The 20,076-nt window shown below is 39.4% G+C and overlaps 1 long non-coding RNA gene across 2 annotated transcripts in view; it reads right to left on the bottom strand.

The window, feature by feature from the left end:
• Positions 1-1,769: 1,769 nt before the first annotated feature.
• The window catches only part of LOC135312684 (uncharacterized), a 54,305-nt gene continuing 35,998 nt past the window's right edge, over positions 1,770-20,076 (bottom strand). The window contains exons 2-3 of one of the 2 annotated variants that reach the window (XR_010372375.1): positions 8,313-18,207; positions 1,770-4,660 (exon numbers count right to left, since the gene is read on the bottom strand). This is a non-coding gene — a long non-coding RNA (uncharacterized LOC135312684). Of the gene's footprint in view, positions 18,208-20,076 lie in introns of both variants that reach the window. The other variant, XR_010372374.1, reaches the window with a different exon arrangement.

Genomic DNA, 20,076 nt, shown 5'->3' with positions numbered 1-20,076 from the left:
AGTCCCAGAATCCCAGGTTGGAAGGGACCTCAGGGATCATCATGTCCAACCTTTCTCAGAAGAGCACAGTCTAGACAAGATGGCCCAGCACCCTGTCCAGACGACTCTTGAAGGTGTCCGACATGGCCGAGTCAACCCCTTCCCTGGGGAGATTATTCCAATGGTGACTGTCCTCAATGTGAAAAATTTCCCTCTCGTGTCCAATGGGAAACTCCCCAAGAGCAACTTGTGTCCTTTCCCCCTTGTCCTCTCCATGTGACTCCGTGTAAAAAGGGAGTCTCCATCTTCTTTGTAGCTACCCCTTAAGTACTGGTACACGGTGATGAGATCCCCTCTGAGCCTCCTTTTCTCAAGGCTGAACAAACCCAGCTCTCCCAGCCTATCCTCATATGGCAGCTTCCCAGTCCTCTGATCATCTTGGTGGCCCTTCTCTGGACCCCTTCCAGCCTGTACATCCTTTTTGTATAGCGGGGACCAGAACTGTGCACAGTACTGCAGGTGTGGCCTGACAAGCGCTGAGTAGAGTGGGATAATGACTTCTTTATCTCTGCTGGCGATGCTCTTTTTGATGCAACCCAGCATCCTGTTGGCCGCCTTGGCTGCAGCAGCCACTGTTCGCTCATGTGGAGCTTTCTGTCCACCAGGACCCCCAGGTCCCTTTCCACAGAGCTGCTCTCCAGCCAGAACAAAATAGCAAACATATATTTTGAAGTCCTAAACACTGAAGTTGTAACCGAAGTGGTGGAGTAGGATGGCAGCAGGAAAGTGAGAATTCAGGCAAAATTAACTGAGACACCTATTTCACCACAGAATAATTTACAAAAGAAAGTAGAGGAAGCTTCAGGACTCTGAGTGTCTAAATGGGGCAGTCTAATCTATTCAAAGTTATTCGTCAGAGAATAATTTAATTTTTGCAAGGGATTAAACTAGATCACTGCTGTTTATCCACTCCAGCTGGGTAAGTCACATCTTCCATCAACATTTGGGGAGACGTATGCCTTACCATAAAAGACTTAGTTCACACATTCAATTTTTATATGCATACAGGTGCAGAGCTCCCAGAAACCAGCAAAGCTACTGCACGTCTCTGAATCATCTGGACTGCATGTGTTAATTCCACATGCCTGAATCGTGGATTCATGCTGGTCTTGGAACCAGCACACTTACTGCATGTACATCACAGAGAATCACAGAATCACAGAACGGTGGGGGTTGGAAGGGACCTCTGGAGATCAGCTCGTCCCACCCCCTGCTTGAGCAGGCACACCCAGAGCAGGGGGCACAGGACCACGTCCAGGCTGGGTTTGAATGTCTCCAGGGAAGGAGACTCAACAACATCCCTGGGCAGCCTGTGCCACTGCTCTGGCACCCGCACAGGAAAGAAGATTTTTCTCATATTGAGGTGGAACTTCCTGTGTTCTAGCCTGTGCCCATTGCCCCTTGTCCTGTCATTGGGCGCCACTGAAAGTCCCAACAGAAGTCTACCCAGAAGTGTCTTGGAGTTCTTAGCTGGCTCTCAAAGATGATGTCTGCTATTAACAGTTGGACAGATTACTCCTGGTTGCCTTTTTCTTCACAAGGCAACTTGGGGGGATCCTCATGCTTTGGGGGCAACCTCAACTACTTCCTAGCCACCATCTTTCTTCAAGAAAGACCTTATCCTCCCAGCTCTAATGAGAGGAACATTGCTATTGCTGCAGTAGATAGTTTGAAATATTTATTTTTGTTTGTAATTTCTATCAGATTTACACATCACTCAGAGCCATATCTTGTCCAATCTGTCTGATAATGAGACCATTTTTGTTTATTTCCTGTATACTGTCTTTTTTATTTACTACATTGAGAAAAGCAATTGGCAAAGAGCAGACACAACAAAGATAATGCAACAGTAGAGAAGATAACCATAACTGATAGGTATTATTTACCAATTTACCATAAAGATCTTTTAAGTGAAATATCAACTGAAATTTTGTCTTGGAGGTAGTTGAAAATAGTCCCTTAAAACAAAGGAATAAGAGATTGTTTATAAGAGCTGGTTCTCAGCAGAGGTTTTGGGAAGGAAATAAGCATTCTTCACCAGTTGCACAGTATATTGCCTTAGGCAGAGTACATTGATACTAAAACAGTTTGTCTTATTATTCATCTCTGTTCATTTCTGCAGTTGGTTTTGGTGTTGACATGAAAATAAATTAATAACAGAATATCTAAACAAATGTTTTGTCTAATGGAGATCTTAAAAATGACATGCCAGTTACATAAAATATCAGATTCTCTTCTGTCGCTGTGTTTTGCATCAAAACAAAGTATGTGATTTATGAGGAAAACAATTAAATACAACCCAAAGAGCATGGAAGGACTCTCCCTAAATTCCACAGAGCTTCAAAATGGATTTTTTTAAGAAGGAATAAAAGTTACTGACAAAAATTTTAACCTCGGAAGGCCCATTGGGATATTAAGAAACTCACACTACTCTGAAAAGCAAGACCTAGTAGAAGCTCCACAAAACACTTACAGAGGGGGATGGCAAAGCAAGGAAATAAAAAAAAAAAGACACATAGAGTAGATGTAGATTGGATTACAATAATGTAATCCATTAATATTTTATACATAAGACTACAATTCCCCCAAACATACAATTACAGATATGAAAAGTTTCAAAGTGACCAGTATTTCTATCCATAGAAGAAAACCTTTCCTTCTGTCAACAGAATGATTAAAAGCATCTTAAGTGAGGTTTCAGTCTTGAATTCTTCAGTAGAGTCTAGAGGACTTGCAGAAGTGTGGATTTGCAAGGCCTAGTCCTAGGTATCTCTCCTCTTGCTACAGCTAGGAAAGTAAACACCCATGCCTTTTCATATAGGGTCCTAAATATCTGGTGGAATATGAAAATATTTGTTAGACTTGAATTTGAATGGTACAAATTCCTGCACTTTGTCTTGACTACTCTTCCCAGGTCTTCATTTCTGACTGGTCACCAGCTGCTCTTTCCCACCACTGAGCATGAATATTATCCGATACTCCCAGAATTCTCCTCCACCGTGACAGTCCATGATGCAGCTTATCCACTGATTAATCACTGCTTCAGAATGCATTTCTAATTCCTCCTCTCTTTCAGGGACTCAGGCTTGCCCAGACACATGACTACGCTGCACACTGCCTGTATTACAAAAAGTGACACAAAGCTTTGTGCCCATAGTTAGATGGCCTGAATTCCTGCTGTGAGAACATAAAGTAAATCTTTTTGTCTGACAAACTATGACACCTACAGATCCATTTGGTCCATTAGACCACTGGACCAAGTCAGGAAAACATTCTGGACCAAGTCAGGAAATAAGGTCAAGTGGTGGGGTGCTGAAAATTCTTCTTGGGGTAAAGCAAAGATTGTTGATCAATACTTCTATTGGGGCACATATCTTAGGTTCAAATGTGACTCAATTGCAAATATCTGGTGTCAGGGCCCTGACTGGCCTCACTTGGGGCCATCACCCTTACCTACTGCCCATGGGCTCAGGAGCCCCAGCTCAGGCCTGTGCCTTCAGTTCCTTCATGAGCTGTGTCAAAGGTGTCATAGGTGTACCTGCCTCCATGTCTGACCATGGACCCTGTTGATTCAGACTCAGACCTGTAGACCCAGGTCCTGGCTTAATCTTGGACCATTCTGGGGATCACTGGACTGTGTCCAATCCTAGTTAACATTACCAAACCTGATCCTGACCCTGACTTGCACTCCTGGCTTCACCCCAGTCTGCCTTTCACCATGGACTTACATGATGACCTGGACTCTCAGCTGATCCCAGCTGCCATCCCTAGGCCTGCCTTGCTCCCTTGCTTGGAGGCAGTGGGACAGGGCTGGCAAGGCCCCTGTCCTGCTGGCCATGGCTCCCAGATATACAGCCCTTAGGGAGCAGTTAACCCTTCTGATTTGCAACCTGATACCTGGCTTTGGAAGAATGATCCAGTCTTCCCAGCACAAATGGCTAAGTTCCACTCGATTCAGGCTCCACTCAAGATGTTAAAAGCAAAGCGCTCTTTGCGCAATCGGTCAATAGTAGATGTATTGTTCTCCCCCATGCTCTGCACCCTGCTTGCCATACACAGAATTGCCTTCTGTATAGAAAATTTGCCCCCATGTTAAACTTGAGGGCACTTGAAACATCTTTTGTGTTTCAAGAGAACTCTCCTCAAGCAGACTGTTCAAAATTTTCCATGCCTACTTTCAAGCTGAGTCAATATATGAGCAGGAATGCAAAAGTCACGAGACCAGAAGGGCAGAGGAGGGGATGACCAGTAATCCCCGTGGAAGGGTCACATGTGGAGTCCCAGACCCAATTCCCCAGAACAAACACTGCATTAGGCCATCTCTAGACAAAAGAAATAGAAGCAGTCCAGAGATCAGACATCATCTGTGCTCCCTGTTCCACTTACATTCTCATAGCTATATGAAGATGAAGGTTGCTTTTGTCTTTCTTTCTTTCTTTTCCAAGACATTTGCATTCATAACCACACAGCCAACCAGTTTCAAATGACTTCAGCCTCAAGAAGAGGCGAGTTCCCTAAGCAGTACATTATGAAGGAGACTTTCAAGTGACTTGGGCAGAGTTTGAGCACTTCGGTTCTATGAAGGGTTAACACGCTTATTTTAAGACAGATGCTCCAGAAACTGCAGAAATAAATTTATAATTAATTTATAGGTAATGTTAATTTAATAAGCTGGACAACTGGAGAAAAATGAGTGCAGGGAATGTCTTACACGTTCTAAATAACACTTTTTAAACTCTAAACAGCATTTGCATTCAAAGACACACAACAAAAATTGCATCACACAAATATAAGGTAGAACCCCTCCACACACTTGTAGAGTCATCTGAAGCTAACTGCTTCTCAAATCAAAAAGAATCTTGAATTAAGAAGGGTATGAATTATAAACTAATGCATTCCCAGTTGTTTTAAAATTCTTTCAAATAAAAGAAGCATTATACCAAACTAAGATGTGTGTAAATTGCTGGCAGTTACACCTACCAGTGAGTTAAACCAAAGCAAAACAATATTTTAAAAGCCAAATTTAGAAGAATTTTAATCACGAAGTCAAAATAGGGATTTGTTTACCTGGGGAAATTGAGGCATATTCTACTATAATCACTCTATAATAATTCTACCTATGCAGTTTTTAGAAACATGATGATTTTATTCTTAAGTAATTTTAAGAAGATTCATTTATTCTAGAATCATATTGACCACAGGGCTTTAACTAAATTTTTACTAAGCAGCTGCAAAAGAATACTTAATACCAGATAACTATGCTGTATATACCAATAACTAGACCTTAGAATAACTGTGGGATTTAGTGCCTACTGGAAAAAAATCATGGTTGTGTATTCTTACTATGTATGAATGTATATTTGAACTGATTTAAGTAGTTTAAATTTCTAATGTTCAATCATGGCACTTCCCTTTGACTGAACTATTTATGGGATCATTGATAGCCCCATAAATTCCAAGCACATTAAAACCCTGCTCTCAAACTGAATAAAAATCTGAATGGAATAGGCCAGGTTTCAAGTTTCATTCTAATATAAAAATTGTTACTTTAGAATACTATAGATTCAGAATAAATACACCATTGAGCCCTATTGCTTTAAGTAATTTGATTTACTAAGAGATTTGATATAAACTAAAAAAAAATCTTTATTTTACTTCATATTGCTTTTATTTAAACTCTGCTTTGAATTCACAGAGTTCCAAATTTCTTAAGGTGCAAAGCAAGTAAAAGTTCAATAAATTCATAAGAAATATGTTATGGATAATTGTTTAATTAAAATTCCTGAAGCAGTATGGGTGTTTTGTACTGCACTTACTCTAATATTCACCCATTGCACGTATGTTCATTAATCTTCTTTTATTTGATTCTGTATTCTCTCTCTTTTTGTGGGTTATATAGTATGAAAATAATATTGCTAGTGCTCATTTACATAATCATGTATTCCCATGATTTGTGCATTTTTCTTCTTTAGTTTGATAAGGTTATTAAAATTATAGGCCAGAACATGGCATAATGATTGGCAAAGCATGTTTTCTGAAAGGCTGTGTGCTGGTTAGAACTGAAATTACCATTTGTTTCCAAATGTTCCAGGGAACGATTGCCCACTGAGATAATGTAAGTTAAGTAAAGAAAACTTCAAATGGAGTTTAATGATGAAGTTGTATCATGTATATTTAAGGGAAATTCGATGTGTTTAATACAGTGCCCTGTGTTGCAGAGTGCAATACTAGTCTCTTTAAAGTTTTTCTTCCTATTTTTCTAACAGTACCATAAAAAAATCGTTGTTACAATTGATCATTCCAAACAATCAAGGCTAGCATTTTAGAGAAGCACAAGTAATTATAAAGAAAGGATATGTTATAGAAGTAATAAAACCCTAGTATAAAGGTCAAGCTATGTGAAGTAAAAAGCTTTTATTAAAGAACGTCTAGTTCTGAGCTAGAGACCCTCAAATTCATTATGGTCATCCCTACCTCTGTTAATATTAAATGGTTAGGTCAATAATAATATTTTAATATCTTCAGCATAACTTTTTCTTAGAATGTGCTCTTGAAAGATCAAATCATAGCAATATCACGGGGTTATGTGTGCAGAATATCAGTATTTATTAACAGCAACTGCACCCAGTCTATTTCTCACTTTATTTTACACTTACTTGTGCTTCTGGTTCTTTAATTTAAAGAACAATTTGCGGCCATATTTAATCTAGTCTTAGTCTAAAAATTATGGAAACAAATTTACTCTGGATTAACCTTTTTATATACTCTTGCTAGAGGAGCTAGAAGTTCCAACTTTGTCAAACTGAACATTATAAGATCTTGTAAAAACCACAATAATTGTACCAAAGTTTACAGTAGATAAGTTAATGAGCCCAAAAGGCAGAGAAAATAAAATAACACTGGGAGGATTATGGACAGCAATTGCTCAGTGACCATTCATAACTGATCTCCAAAATGGCTTGTGACCAAAAAAAAAAAAACCAAAAGGATACAAATGTGTATTTGAAGAGAATACAAATGAATACAGTTCTCTGACTACAAAGGACAACTCGTTGACAGCTCACCGTAATACATTCTACATGATTTTACTGCCTTCCAGTGTCAACTCTTGTGTTAAGTATTTTCAGGCTTGTTTCTTAGCTATTATTTTAGCTTCGCTTGTTTTGCAGTAAAATTCAAGGGGAAAATATTTGCAATATAAGCTATTAAATATAAGACTCTTGTAACAGGGTAGTGTCATTCAAACTTGATATAAGATGTTGAATGAGATGGAAGCATGTGGATAACAATAACTGGACGTGTAGTCACTTTTTTGCTAAGCTGCTGAGAAAGCAATATTATTTAGGAAGTCAGCTGGATGTCAATGAAGCGAACGCTGATCTGTAATGGATGTGGAAAAATCTAAGGCTGGTATTTTTTGAACATTGCCTAAAAGGTTCAACAGTTGATGAAATCAATGGGAATTCCACATCTCATTTTCAGAAATGTATTTGAAAACCATTACTTTAAGTGCACTTTTCAACTGGAAGTATGAAGCATTTATGTGATGGAGAATGAAAGTCTTTCCATGTTGTCCTACAGACCTCCCAGGCACTAATGAGAACATCCTTCCGTATTCTCCCCTTCTCTGCATCCACTTTATTCTTCTTCTCCATTCAGAGACACCCTTTCTCAGCATAACCTCCGTGTTTTTTCTATTTTCCTCATCTTTTTATCTCTATTGCTTATTGCATTCGTTAACAGGTGAGCATATGTTTTTATTGAACACCCATGTATAAAAAATAACATTAAAATAACATTTTAAAGTCATATGCAAAAGTGGGAGCGTGCTAGAAATAAGCTTGCCCATGCAACGTCAGCTGATTTATCTTGTGCATATGCATTTTAATACAGGCTTTAATTACATGATCACAAAATTTTTTCAACAGCACCCTAGCCTTTTCAGTGCTCAGATTGGATGGTTCTTGCTTAATGAACAGCTGTTCAATATTTACTTCATTGTTCAATACATGGTCCCATTGTTCAGTGGATGGCCTTATGCCATCTTTGTTGCACACTATTCAAACCCTTCTCTAAAGACATTTATTAACTACCCCATGAGTTTTCTTTTATGATGCTCATCATCATATTTTTGAAAGCTTTGCAAATATTAATTATATCCACAATATCCATGTGAGATGATGGGTTTTATGCACAACCTACAAATGCAGAACTGAAGCAGGGAGATTACAGTTAATAATATCCATTAATTTTGAGCATCTAGGCTGAAATACCTTGGGTTTTATTTACAGCTCCCATTGACCTGTGTTGCAGCTGGGAGTCTTCACTTCTTCAAATTTGTTTCCACAATCTGAGGCTGGGTACCAAGAAAATGAAGCACATTCTGTTAGCAGCAATCTATGCAAAGGTTGGTTTCACTTACTTTCCCAGTATCGCATATCTAGAGCTGAGATAGGAAGAGAATTTAGTTATCCAGACTAGCATCCACATCTTCATTATGAGGCTCTCCCTTTCCCTGCTCTTGTTTTAGTGTCCAAATAAGCCAGAGAGTTTGTCTTTGTCTCTACCACTGTGAGTTAGGGAATGCTCAGTTTCTTGGTGAGGGATGGCACCTACCAAGTAGAGAAAGTTCTAAGGACATTGAGACACCGGTGATGCTCTGGAGTTTTTTATCCATAAAACTTAAGGGTTTTTATCTGCATCTTCACTAAGTAGCAAAAAATCCACCAAAGGCCTACCTTTTCTTGCCAACCCCCTGAAAATTTTCACTAGGTTTAGGAGCACTGGCACATTCCAAAGCAAGGATTTCAAGAACTTTAGTGACATGGGCAAAAATACATATTTTTTCCTTGTATCATTCCTAGAAATGGCAGAACTATTTTGGCTGGAGCTTTCCAGAAAAGTACAGCCTGGGACAGCTACTTGGCATGGAAAACTTTAGTCAAAACAGTTACAGTTTGGCACTATTATAAGTAGACAAAATCAAGGTTTCATAATATAGGAAGCATTAGGTAATTTTAATAATAGGCAGTTCCATCACCTATAAAACTTTTAAACATAACAAAATATTATGTGTGCAAACAAATATCAAGAAAAGTCCTATTAAAAAGTGTTCTAGTGAAATGAAAAGGAGAAAAAACAAACATGCAAAAACACGAAATATCACATCCTGACCCTGAAAAATAAAGACACATGTACTTCTCCACCTTAACACAGCAAGTGCCTTGAGCTTTCTTCACCTCAGTCCAAAAACAGAAGAACACAAAACATAACTTTAATCTGCCAGGAAAAAAAAGAAAAGTAAATATTAAGTCAGAGTCCTTGAGCTTCCTTGCTTCCTTGTATTAAAGCATGGCTAGTCTAGGGCCTAACCTCTGACATTCCTCTGGCTGCTTTAACGTTGCATAATGAATCTCCAGATAATGTATTTTCATTTTCTCTGTGTATTATAATCTGGTGAAGCCTCTTTTTTTTCAGATCTCTCTCTCATTTTCCAATTCTGTCAATACCCAAAATACTCAAGAACATCTGACTGACCTTGATTCCAGTTGGCCAGGACTTACTTCAAAACTTTAAAATGTCTTTTACTGACTTTTTAACAATTTCATTACAAAACACTGTCCTGGTATGAAATACAGTAGTCATATTCAAGGAATATCAGTTTGGAGTACTTCAGATAGTTAAAAATCACATTTTTTCAATAGTTCCCACTTTTTAAAGAAAAGAGGGATTTGTGACAGCCTAATCTGTCTTACATAACATACTATAAATCTCCTACAATAATTTCTGCATTACTGACGAATATTTTATTTGCTACAGAACATGATTCAGAATCATATTCACTCCTAATTTAAAATCTTCATGTAATGGCAAATATAGCATGTCTTTGGAACGGTGGATTTACTCATGAAAACTAGGCAATCCAGCACTAGCCCTACAGTGAAAGAAAACCCACAAAGTGCTCTGTTGTACTGAGTGCGGCAAAGGATTAACTTGAATAAACTGATCACAGGCTATGCGGATAGTTCAGAATTCATATCAACTAGCAGAAAATCCCCAGGATGAAAAGAGTTATCTAAATTAAGTGGTTATATGGATATATACAGTACAATATAACTTGTAAATATTGCGTCTATTGTTTACCGTAATCCTAGGCAGTAAACCCACAGGACCTTGCTGGTTTAAATAAAATGCAAGAAGGAACTGACTGAAGGATACATTTTAATAGCTCTCTGTCAGAGAGAGTTAACACACTTGCACCTCTAACAACAGCATTTTTATTAAATCTTTATTATGTTGTATTAAAAAAAGTCCCCTTAGCCCTCAGGTAGTTGGTTGATGCTGAGTTTTCAAATGAAATATTTATGAAGTTCTTTGTTTAGAAGTTTAATTGTATCTTTAAATGATTTTCATATGTTTATATGCTTTACCCTCCAATATAAATGCCATATGATGCTCTATCATACTGTCCGGAATAGTCATTATACATTTCACCATCACAACTGTTACATAACAATAAGCAGAAAAAAAGGACAAAAGGATAACTAAGTTAAACCAGATCCTATACATACTTATTTTGTTGGTAACACAGATCGTATCTCCAGCAAAATGTGCTTCTAATCATGTAACATAGCACAGTACTGTAATACTTTCCATATTTAAACTTTCGGTCAATGCATAATACTATAAAAGATACCGAAACGTACTCTGGACTGACCTTTCTATTTCTCTGTTATGGGTGGGAGGAAGGAAAAGAGTCTTATGGGTAAAGAACAGGGGTAGAATGAGGAGGCCTAAGGTCTATTCCTTAAATGAAATTCAGTTTTGCTTTCATAAGGGCTGTAGAGATCCACCACTCTTGTGGTACACAATTTAAAGGAAAATCATGATTTAGAAGATTTGTTATCTTTCCAAGTAATGGATGAAATCACCTTCCTGATTTAGGAGATAAAGGGACATTTTTCTAAAGTGAAAGCACGTTAGAGATCCATGTCACTTCATGTGAAAGTGGCGCTGCATTAATTCTGATCCCACTGTCCTGTACAAGGCTCTTCAGGTGTTTCCTATAAAGCAGATTTTGGACATCTGCTCCAGGCAGTCTCTACAGTTAGTATTCAAGGGGTTTATTTCTTCACTGAAAGAGTGGTCAGGCATCAGAACAGGCTGCCCAGAGAGGTGGTGGAGTCACCATCCCTGGAGGTATTGAAAAGACGTGTAGATGTGGCACTTCAGGACAAGGTTTAGGAGGCCTGGAGGTGTTGGGTTGGTGGTTGGACTTGGTGATCCTAGAGGTCTTTTCCAACCTTAATGATTTTATGATTCTATGATAGGAGATCCCAAATAAAGTTGTCCACAGTTTTGCACATGCAAGACACTCACCCATCCACCTGTGCAGCCCTTTCCTGACCTACAGCTAGGGAGTGATATCATGAAACTGTCTCAATTTTGTTGTGAAAAGTGATGCTTTTCTCCATGCCCTGGGCGGGCTTCAGAGTCATCACAGGCAGAAAGTAGAGGAAATAAAAAGATATGAGGCAAACTTGAAGGAATAAAGGAAATTGTGGATTCATTACATGGGATACTTGTTTTAGTAGTTGTCAGAGGGGATGGTGAAGGATATGGTATCTATGGTTTACATTAATGATACATCACTATTATACACTTACAGTATTAATATGGTATATTAGGTCATAATGCTACTTGAATACACTCTGCAGACGACTTATTTGTTGTTCAAGTACTACATTAAAACCCTTTGAGGGGAGTATCAGTTCACGGCTCATGAAAGCCATCGGTTTCGCAAAGCCAGCATAAAAACCCCTGTTGATCCAGAGGACTGTCAAAGTATGACTGCATAACATTCCCTGTCTTTCTAAAATAGCAAATATTGTCTTGCTAAATTTGTTCTCTTGATGACAATTTTCATTGTAACAAATGGCCCCTAAAATCTGTCGTTCCCATATAAGGAGCCTACTCAAGTTATTATACTAACAGCAAACAACGTCTGAGAAATAATCTCACTTATCATTTAAGGTAGAAAACAGTATTTCCATACAATAACATTAGAGTAAAGTCTATATGGAAAAGCTCTGCAAGGTACCTGGAACCATTGGTTTCAGAAATGGAGTTAAGGAGGGTCAATTTGTTTTTTTAAAAGCTGCTGCTAGTTGATTGCAAAGTCCAGCTGCAAGAACTGACAATTTTCCAGGTTTCTATAAAATTGCTCCAGCAACATGTATGTTACTCTGAAGTCCTGCATGTTAATTGCATTAGTTGAAAATTAATGCAACTTTTTTCAACAAAATGCCTGTTTTGGAAAGACAAACTTAGCCAGACATGATCAAACTTGGTCATCTTTTATGTCACACCATAAAAACTAACTGCAAGTTTTTCACTATTTTGTAGTGTAAACAACATTTTATTCTATAATTTTATACCCAATTGACAAAAGTATTTCACCGATTTCAGTAACCAGTTAGTTAAACGTATCACACATAGAAGAGAGCATTTCCCCCCCTATTTTGTTCTCATACAAAGGCTGGATTTTATTCTAGTCTCATTGATATAATTCTATTTATTTCACAGTCATTACTTATTAATGGCAAAGGGAAGAGAAACAGAGCCATTAAATCAGAGTTTCCTCTTTTTTCCTTGATGCAACCTGATGCTTTTTGGTTTACCATGGAATGGCTGCATGGTGAGAGAGACAGATTTGCTTGTGTTTTTAATAATGTGTTCTCTTCAGAGAGAGTCAATATTTGTCATGCCCAGTTTGGCTGGCTTCACTTTAAAAATCCTGTTTCTGGTTTAAAAAGATTGAAGATGGTAGAAAATACATTGCTACCATTGGGAACATGTGACTGAGAGGAATATCCATTTTTTGTCAGAGTATATTATGCAATTTCTTTTGCAAAGTGAGCAAGTCCTGTCCTAAAACTAGATAAAGCCCTTTCCATCCATTGGAATGTCATCCAAGGATGTGATGCTTAAAACCCTTTCAATTCTCCATGACGGACTTCATGACCATTTCATCTCAATTTGTTCCTGGGCCAACACTGTCCAACACCCATTCCTTGTGTGTATTCATCCCTTTCTGATACACTGCTAGACGGCAAGTGTGTACCCGCCTCTGTTTCCTGTACTGAATAAGCTTGGTACTTCCATCTCATCTGGTAAGAATTTAATTCCCCTTATTGTGCTGGACTTTTCTGCTTTCTTGAAAATGCTTACCAGAACAGTACACGCTATTCCAGATAAGGTCTTATCAGAGAGCTGTATCAGGACAAATAGCCTATCTTTATGGAAGAACTGTTCTGGAAGTATTTCAATTGAAGTTTAATGGAAATACCATTAAGCTTTGTTTGGCTTTGTAAAAGGTGATACAAAATACTCTGAATCAGTGCAGCTGAAAAAATACAGTCCTCAGTGATGCTCACTGAGCACAAAAAAAAGAAAAAATCCCTTTGAGATGACTCGGTTAATTATTTTGCTTCTTTGTGACCCAAAATGAAAAGAAAAAGCAAAAAGCACTGTCATTACTCATTATGTACACAATTTATCACAGAATACCGTTCTGCCCTTCTGCTTATTAAGCCTCTCCCAGACATTCTTTTGTGTTCTGGGCTTCTGAAAAAGCCTTAAGTAAAACTGATGCTACCTAACTGAATCACTGCAGTTTCTGCAAACCTCTGAGCTCGCTGCTGTTTTCTTACCAGTATATCAAGCTGATTTGGGATTTGAAATATTTCATGCACTGCATGAAACAAAAGAACTTGATTATTCATGCATCACATGGGTTACTCTTTTTTATTATGAAAAAAAAGTCTGTACTTCTTGTTGTATGTCACTGTGCTCAGGCAGGAGTCTACCCTGCTGACCTCTCCAGTGCAGCCTTCTGTTAGTGAAATACTATACATGGCATGAATGGGCGAGCAAATGTACCACACGAGAATGCAAAGGATCGCTTTGCCTCTTATTTCTTTCTCATTCTCTGACTGATCTCTCCTTTGAGAAACTCTTGTGGGCACTTGCCTTGCAGTAGTAGTCCTCTGCTGCCCCAATAGCATGTAGGTCTGTCAGGAAGATTCAGGTGGGTTGTGTCGATATTAGCTCAAGAGACAAAAGCTAATTGCCCAGTTGTCCTTGGAAGCCATCTGGAGGGAGTCAGCTCCAGCAGTTAGGCAGGAGTGGTGGACAGGAACAGCCCGCAAGAGTTTCTCAAAGGAGAGATCATTCAGAGAAGGAGTCTGCAGCTGTAGAGCAGGGAGTTGCTCTGTTATTGGTCTTGTTCTTTCTTTCTTTCTTTTTTTTTTTTTTTTTAAATAAAGTAGATTATTATTCCTTTAAGTAAATCAGGCTCACCCTTGTCAGCTTTTCAGTTCAGCTCCGAGTGATACACTGGAGCTCTATGCTATAAATCAGGCTGTGAGTTTCAAAAAGCCTAAGGACTTGGACAGACAGAACTCAATTAAAAGCTGGGATATTTTATGTTGGCATCTTTTGACTGATCTTCAACAGTCATGTGGATGAAACAGAATCTGCGTTTGCAGTGAGACCTATGCAATATCTGAACCACATTCCCATTCCTCTGGGCTGCTTCTCCTCCCTCGTACTGCAGAGAACAAACATAAAGGAATGATAAGGCAATGATGTTCTTCACACTCTTCCTCTCCCTCATTTTCCCCTGTGCCACTGCAAGAATGAGAGGGAATGTAAACCTAACACCATGTCCAGGGTGGAGCAGTCACAACCCAGTTTTTGCCCACAGTAGATAGGAAAGGTTCAGCGACAAATGATGAAGTCACAGGCTGAGACCATGTCTGTGGATATGTTTGAGCAGGCTTATGGGCTTTCCTCACCACAAAGTCCCTGGCCATGCCCTGCTTTCCACCCCAGGGAAGCCTTGCTCAGCAGCTCGGCCCCACCAAGCCGTACGACTACGATGCACCATGCCCGGCTGAGGGTATCTCCTCAGAAACAGCTTTGCATGAATGGATGTTGGAATTTGAACCTGAACTTAACACCAGACAGTAGAGGTGGTATTGGGTATTGGTGAATTGCTACTAGTAGTAGTAAATAAAACGTAAACATAGGTAGCTTGGCTTTACAGTGCCTCTGTCTACTGTAAGACATTTTCCTGGGGGTAGGTGTAAGGATGGCACAACAGGCTCCCTCACAGGAGGTGACACTAACAGCCAGCAAGGCTATTCACTTTCTACCTTCTTAGCATAAAAGCAATGAACTTTCCCAGTTAAACTTTTCCTCTCATTTTTGCAAGCTCCAAAGCCCTAATCTTTTTATCGGAGGTGGGGGGTTGGGGTGGGGGTGGGAGGGAGGGAGCAGGAAAGGAAGAAATAGAGAGGAAGAATATTTTTCTGACGGATTCATACAGTTAAAAATCATGCATAATAAAGAAATCTACATGCTAAGGTTCCAACAGAAACAGAGACCTGGCTGACTTCTGCAATCTGAACTTTGCATTAATTAAGTGTCTGGAATTTGATTAGAATAAATTAGCCATCTCATTTGGTCCAGCATTTGCCCCTTTCCAGCCATTTTTAAAACCATATCCGAGATGATCCGGGACACTAACCAGGGGAATGAGATGAAAGAGAGGAAGATGGGGAGTTGAGGGCAGAAAGGGACCAAACAAAAAACCAGTTGCCTCTGCTTAGGTTTTGCATTTGGACTGTGTTTCTGTCTTACCTTGTGAGAGCTGCACTGACAACACTCCCATCTTAATCCTGAACTCGCATATTTTATGCATGTATTTTTTCATTGGAACATAATTATTTTATGAAACTAAGAAACATCAAATAAACATGGTAACAATTATCAGTGCTTTGTTCCTGCTTTTGTTGGATCTTGGAGGCACTTGACAACCCAGACCAGGGCTACTTTGACAATGTTTGAAGAACCAGTTCAGCCATAGGTTGATGTCAACTGCACTAATCAGAACTCTATCAGCTGATAACTGTATTCATATGTTGCACTGCACTAACTACTCAGCTATGCGTGGCAAGCTCCACGGGACACACAGGCTATTCGACATTAGCTTTCCTTTCTAGACTATTTTAAAACTATTAATTCAGCTGTGGTGTTGCTCTGATTTTCCTTCAAATACAGATTCACCCATTCCTGATAACACACACAGAAGCATGACCACCCTACTTATTTTGAAACCTTGGAGAAGAGCTCATTTTTACACCACTGTAGCCTCGTAAGGAGAGCACAGAAGCAGGAGGAACATACCTGGAGTTCAGTTCCCCCTTCAGCTACAGAGATCCTGAATGCTAACCTCCCATTTCCCAGTGCTCTGAACAGCAGGCTATGCACCACGCTTTGTGCAAGCATGCAGCATGTACGCATAGAGCAAAAAGAGGGAAGGTGTTGAAATTTGTTCTGTGGCGCAGCCAAGAATTGAAGATTCAAGACAGACACTTAACCAAGTCGTATTGTGTAATCTGCCAGGCGACCCACAGTCCTGGGAAGCAGAGGCAGAAGCTGCTGATCTGAATTCCCCATCTTCTCCCTTCAGCTTGTATTTTAAGTGTCGCTGTGGCTGTTATGCTCCATGTTGGACTTAACATTGCCTGTGCATCAGGCAGCTCAGGCACCATGCATTGTTTTCTTGTGTAAAAGATATATGGCTTTCCGGGGGTACGGTTTCAAAACATTCAGTTGCAGCAAAAGGTGTTTTAAAGCACAGGCTGCAGCAGAGCTGTAGACACACTTAGAGCTTTTACCAGAATATTTAGGACCCTATAACAATCTCAGTTATTATTCTTGGATATAGATGTTTCACATCAGTTGTGTGCCAGGCAACTTCGTCTTATTCTGGATCTCATCTTAGACATCCACAGCTAAGCAGACCTCTAGCTCCTGCTGTTAACTCCTGCAGTATCCCAGTGCTTTAGGGTTTTCTATTGAGTCGAGCAGAGAGATGTCTGAACTGAGTCCAGCAGTTTGATTACCATGCCACTTAGGAAGTATGTGTTCCTGTTCAGGAACTTAAACACTGATAGAAAAACTGGGTATGCTGAAATATTTCACTTGTCTTTTGATCATCTAGAATATTTTTCCAGGTGCTATACATAGCTTGAAAAGCAATTTTATGCTAAAAACCTTAGCTTTTTTAATGCGGAAGTGAAACAGGGGACCTACAAACAGTTTCCTTTTGGAAAAAAATTGTTTGTTGTCAGAAAATTGCTGTTCAATTGTATTAGGATCTTAGTCCTGATAGAATTTTATCACTTGAAGACTCAGCTCATATGAAGCACGTGACCCATGTTAGCAGGGGGAATAGAGTACGCTGAGCAGAAACTGGTAATAACATGTTTGTTGATCCAGCAAGTTACCACTTGCCCCTTCAATACTGTTGTAATAATGGTAGAAGAAAAAGGTTTCTTCCAGGTTTCTGACTCAGCCATGCCCCTTTCCCCTCTGCGTGGACATGGAGCCAGCAGCCAAAGTCCATGGTCCAGGCATTTCAAAGAACACGTGTATTTTATTTTCTATAAAATTATCTAAAGTTACTATTTCATATTGTAAAATACATTTCTTTTTATGACAACATGACTGTGACATGGCATGTTCCTAACTACAGCCTTTGTCCTGGCCCAAAGCTTATGCATCAGCAAAGCTGTTCTTTGCTTGGTAAGTCTTATTCTGGTGTATCTCGCTTGGAATTTCGTTTGCCAGACGAAGCTCACAACCCCAGTGCTCTACTTATCTGTATTAAGTTACCCATCCTGTTGCTACACAATGAGGAAACTTGGTATCAGCCAATTTAAAATGGATTGCTTTACAATTGTAACACACCACAAAAAGATTTCTGAACACTGTTTATAATAACAAACAGGAGTTTTGTTTCCACCCAATATTTTCCATGATGTCTACAAAACACTTAACGCTAGGGAGAATGCTTGAGTGCTGAGATCACTGTTTGTCATGATGACCAAAATTGTTTTACAGTTTCCCTGTGCTCCCCATTCCCCTCTAGCTATCTGTTGTCTCTTGTCTTATAACCAGATTGTAAATTCCTCCAGGTACCTTCTTTGTTTTTACACCACTTAGCACAACAGGATCCCAAGGACCTCAAACGTTGAAGTAACACTGCAACCAATAATGAATCTTTGGTGTTCAGTCCAGAGTGTTTCAGCTGCAAATCTGTAAAGACAGGGAAAGAACAGAATTATCTTTACAGTTCATCTTTTCCACCTCCTTTCAATATTGTGCACACAGTTCATATTAGTAGGGTTGGGTAGACTGTGTGGTCAGCCCAGCAGTACAGTCTTCTCCAGCTGAGCTGTCTGCCTGCTGTACAAAGCCAAGCTTAATGGCAATTACTACCAGGAACGACACGGGCTATGGCATTCCCTGCCTTTCTAGTTATGTTTGTACATGAATTTTTTTGTTTACTTAATCAAGAATACCCACTCATTCCCATTCATACACACGCAAAGTCATTCCTAAAGATCCTCTTCAGCACCAGAAATGTGAGATTACAGTACCTGACCGACAAGAAAGCATCCACTAACTAGAAGCAGATTTCCACATGGAGTAGCCACAAGAGAAGCTAAATGACAATGACCCCCTTCCTTCTACTACAGAGAAAACATCTCACTTCTGAGACATCAAATGGACAATGCTTGACAACAGAGAATCTAAAGTCCTAGGTTACACCTGAGGAGGAACAAAAGGCATAGGCAGCATTTGTGCAACACAGCTGTGCCGCTCCCATTCTCTCACTGCTCATATTAGCAGACAAAACAATTATTGGAAAATGCATTTGAAGTGGCTGCTGTGAAGGAAAAGGAGAAGAAAGCAGGGCTGATGTAATATTTTGGCAATTGGATGAACAGGTAGGACTGGGTTTTGAAGTCACAATGGAGAAAACAATGACAATAATAAGAAGAGTATTTAAAAAGTAAGAAAAATAACGTCCATCGTGTGAATATAGGCATCGGTGAGCAGGTGCTATTGCAGGTGCTGACAGGTGGGAATGAAAGTGAGTGGTTATGCTTTGGCTGATTCTGCTGTAAGGACAAAATGTTTTGCTGTGTGCGTAAAAAAACCCAAAGTAGGTCAAAGAGGGGATGGCCAAGAGAGAAGGCTCTGCGGTGCCACCCAGAGAGCTAGGAGGCAGAACAAGGGAAGGAAGAGGGGGAATGGGAAGGGGAAAAGGAGAAGAGGGGAAGAAAAGGAGAGGGGAGGGGAAGGGAAGGGAAAGGGAAATGCAGAAAGCAGAGAGAGAGAGATGATCAATCAGCACAATCAGAAACACCAGTGGCCTCAGGAACTTGCTTTTAAAAATCACTCCTGTGAATGGAAAGAACTGAAGAAAACACTCAAAAAGCTTCTAATTTCAGGTTTGCTTCCCTATTTTTAAGTCAGATTTTTTTCTATATTTTTTCCATATGCCCAAAGTAAGTTTCTTGAATTACTCTGTTTAGAAATAAACACATGGAAACAATAAACATCTAGAACATTAGCTTGCATATTTCCTTAATGTATGCATATTTCTCTCCAATTTTCCACATGACATTAGACTAATTCACTCAGATTTCTTGGGATCCACCCTCTGTCAAAGTTTCCATGATTTCAGGGTTAGCTCAGTAGTTGATTAATACCTTTGAGAGGTAATACATAGAGTTGTTCAGCTTGTGCATAGCAGAATATTCACACTGAATTCAAGTGACCTTTATATATTCCTTTATATAGTCTTTGAAATTTCAATGTGCTGGTTTATATTCCACAGATATTTGCAAATGTAAAATTAACTCACCTCTGCTCACGTTCACTACCTTCTTCTGGATTAACAGTGAAAGCAAAATTTTGTTCAATATGAGTGTTCCCTCACTATTTTTTTCTTGCATTCCTGGAGCAAAGAACTTGTCCCCAGACCATCTAACCCTGATGTCTCCAACAGTGGCAAAAGGAGACACACATGACAGCACATGACGGTGGCTACTTTTTGTAGTACATGCCCTTCAAAAACTCCCACACCCGTAGCCATCATATGAGGGATGCCAGAGA

The sequence above is a fragment of the Phalacrocorax carbo genome, chromosome 3, assembly GCF_963921805.1.
Source record: "Phalacrocorax carbo chromosome 3, bPhaCar2.1, whole genome shotgun sequence".
NCBI lineage: Eukaryota > Metazoa > Chordata > Aves > Suliformes > Phalacrocoracidae > Phalacrocorax > Phalacrocorax carbo.
This window is presented reverse-complemented; position numbering and strand designations above follow the sequence as displayed.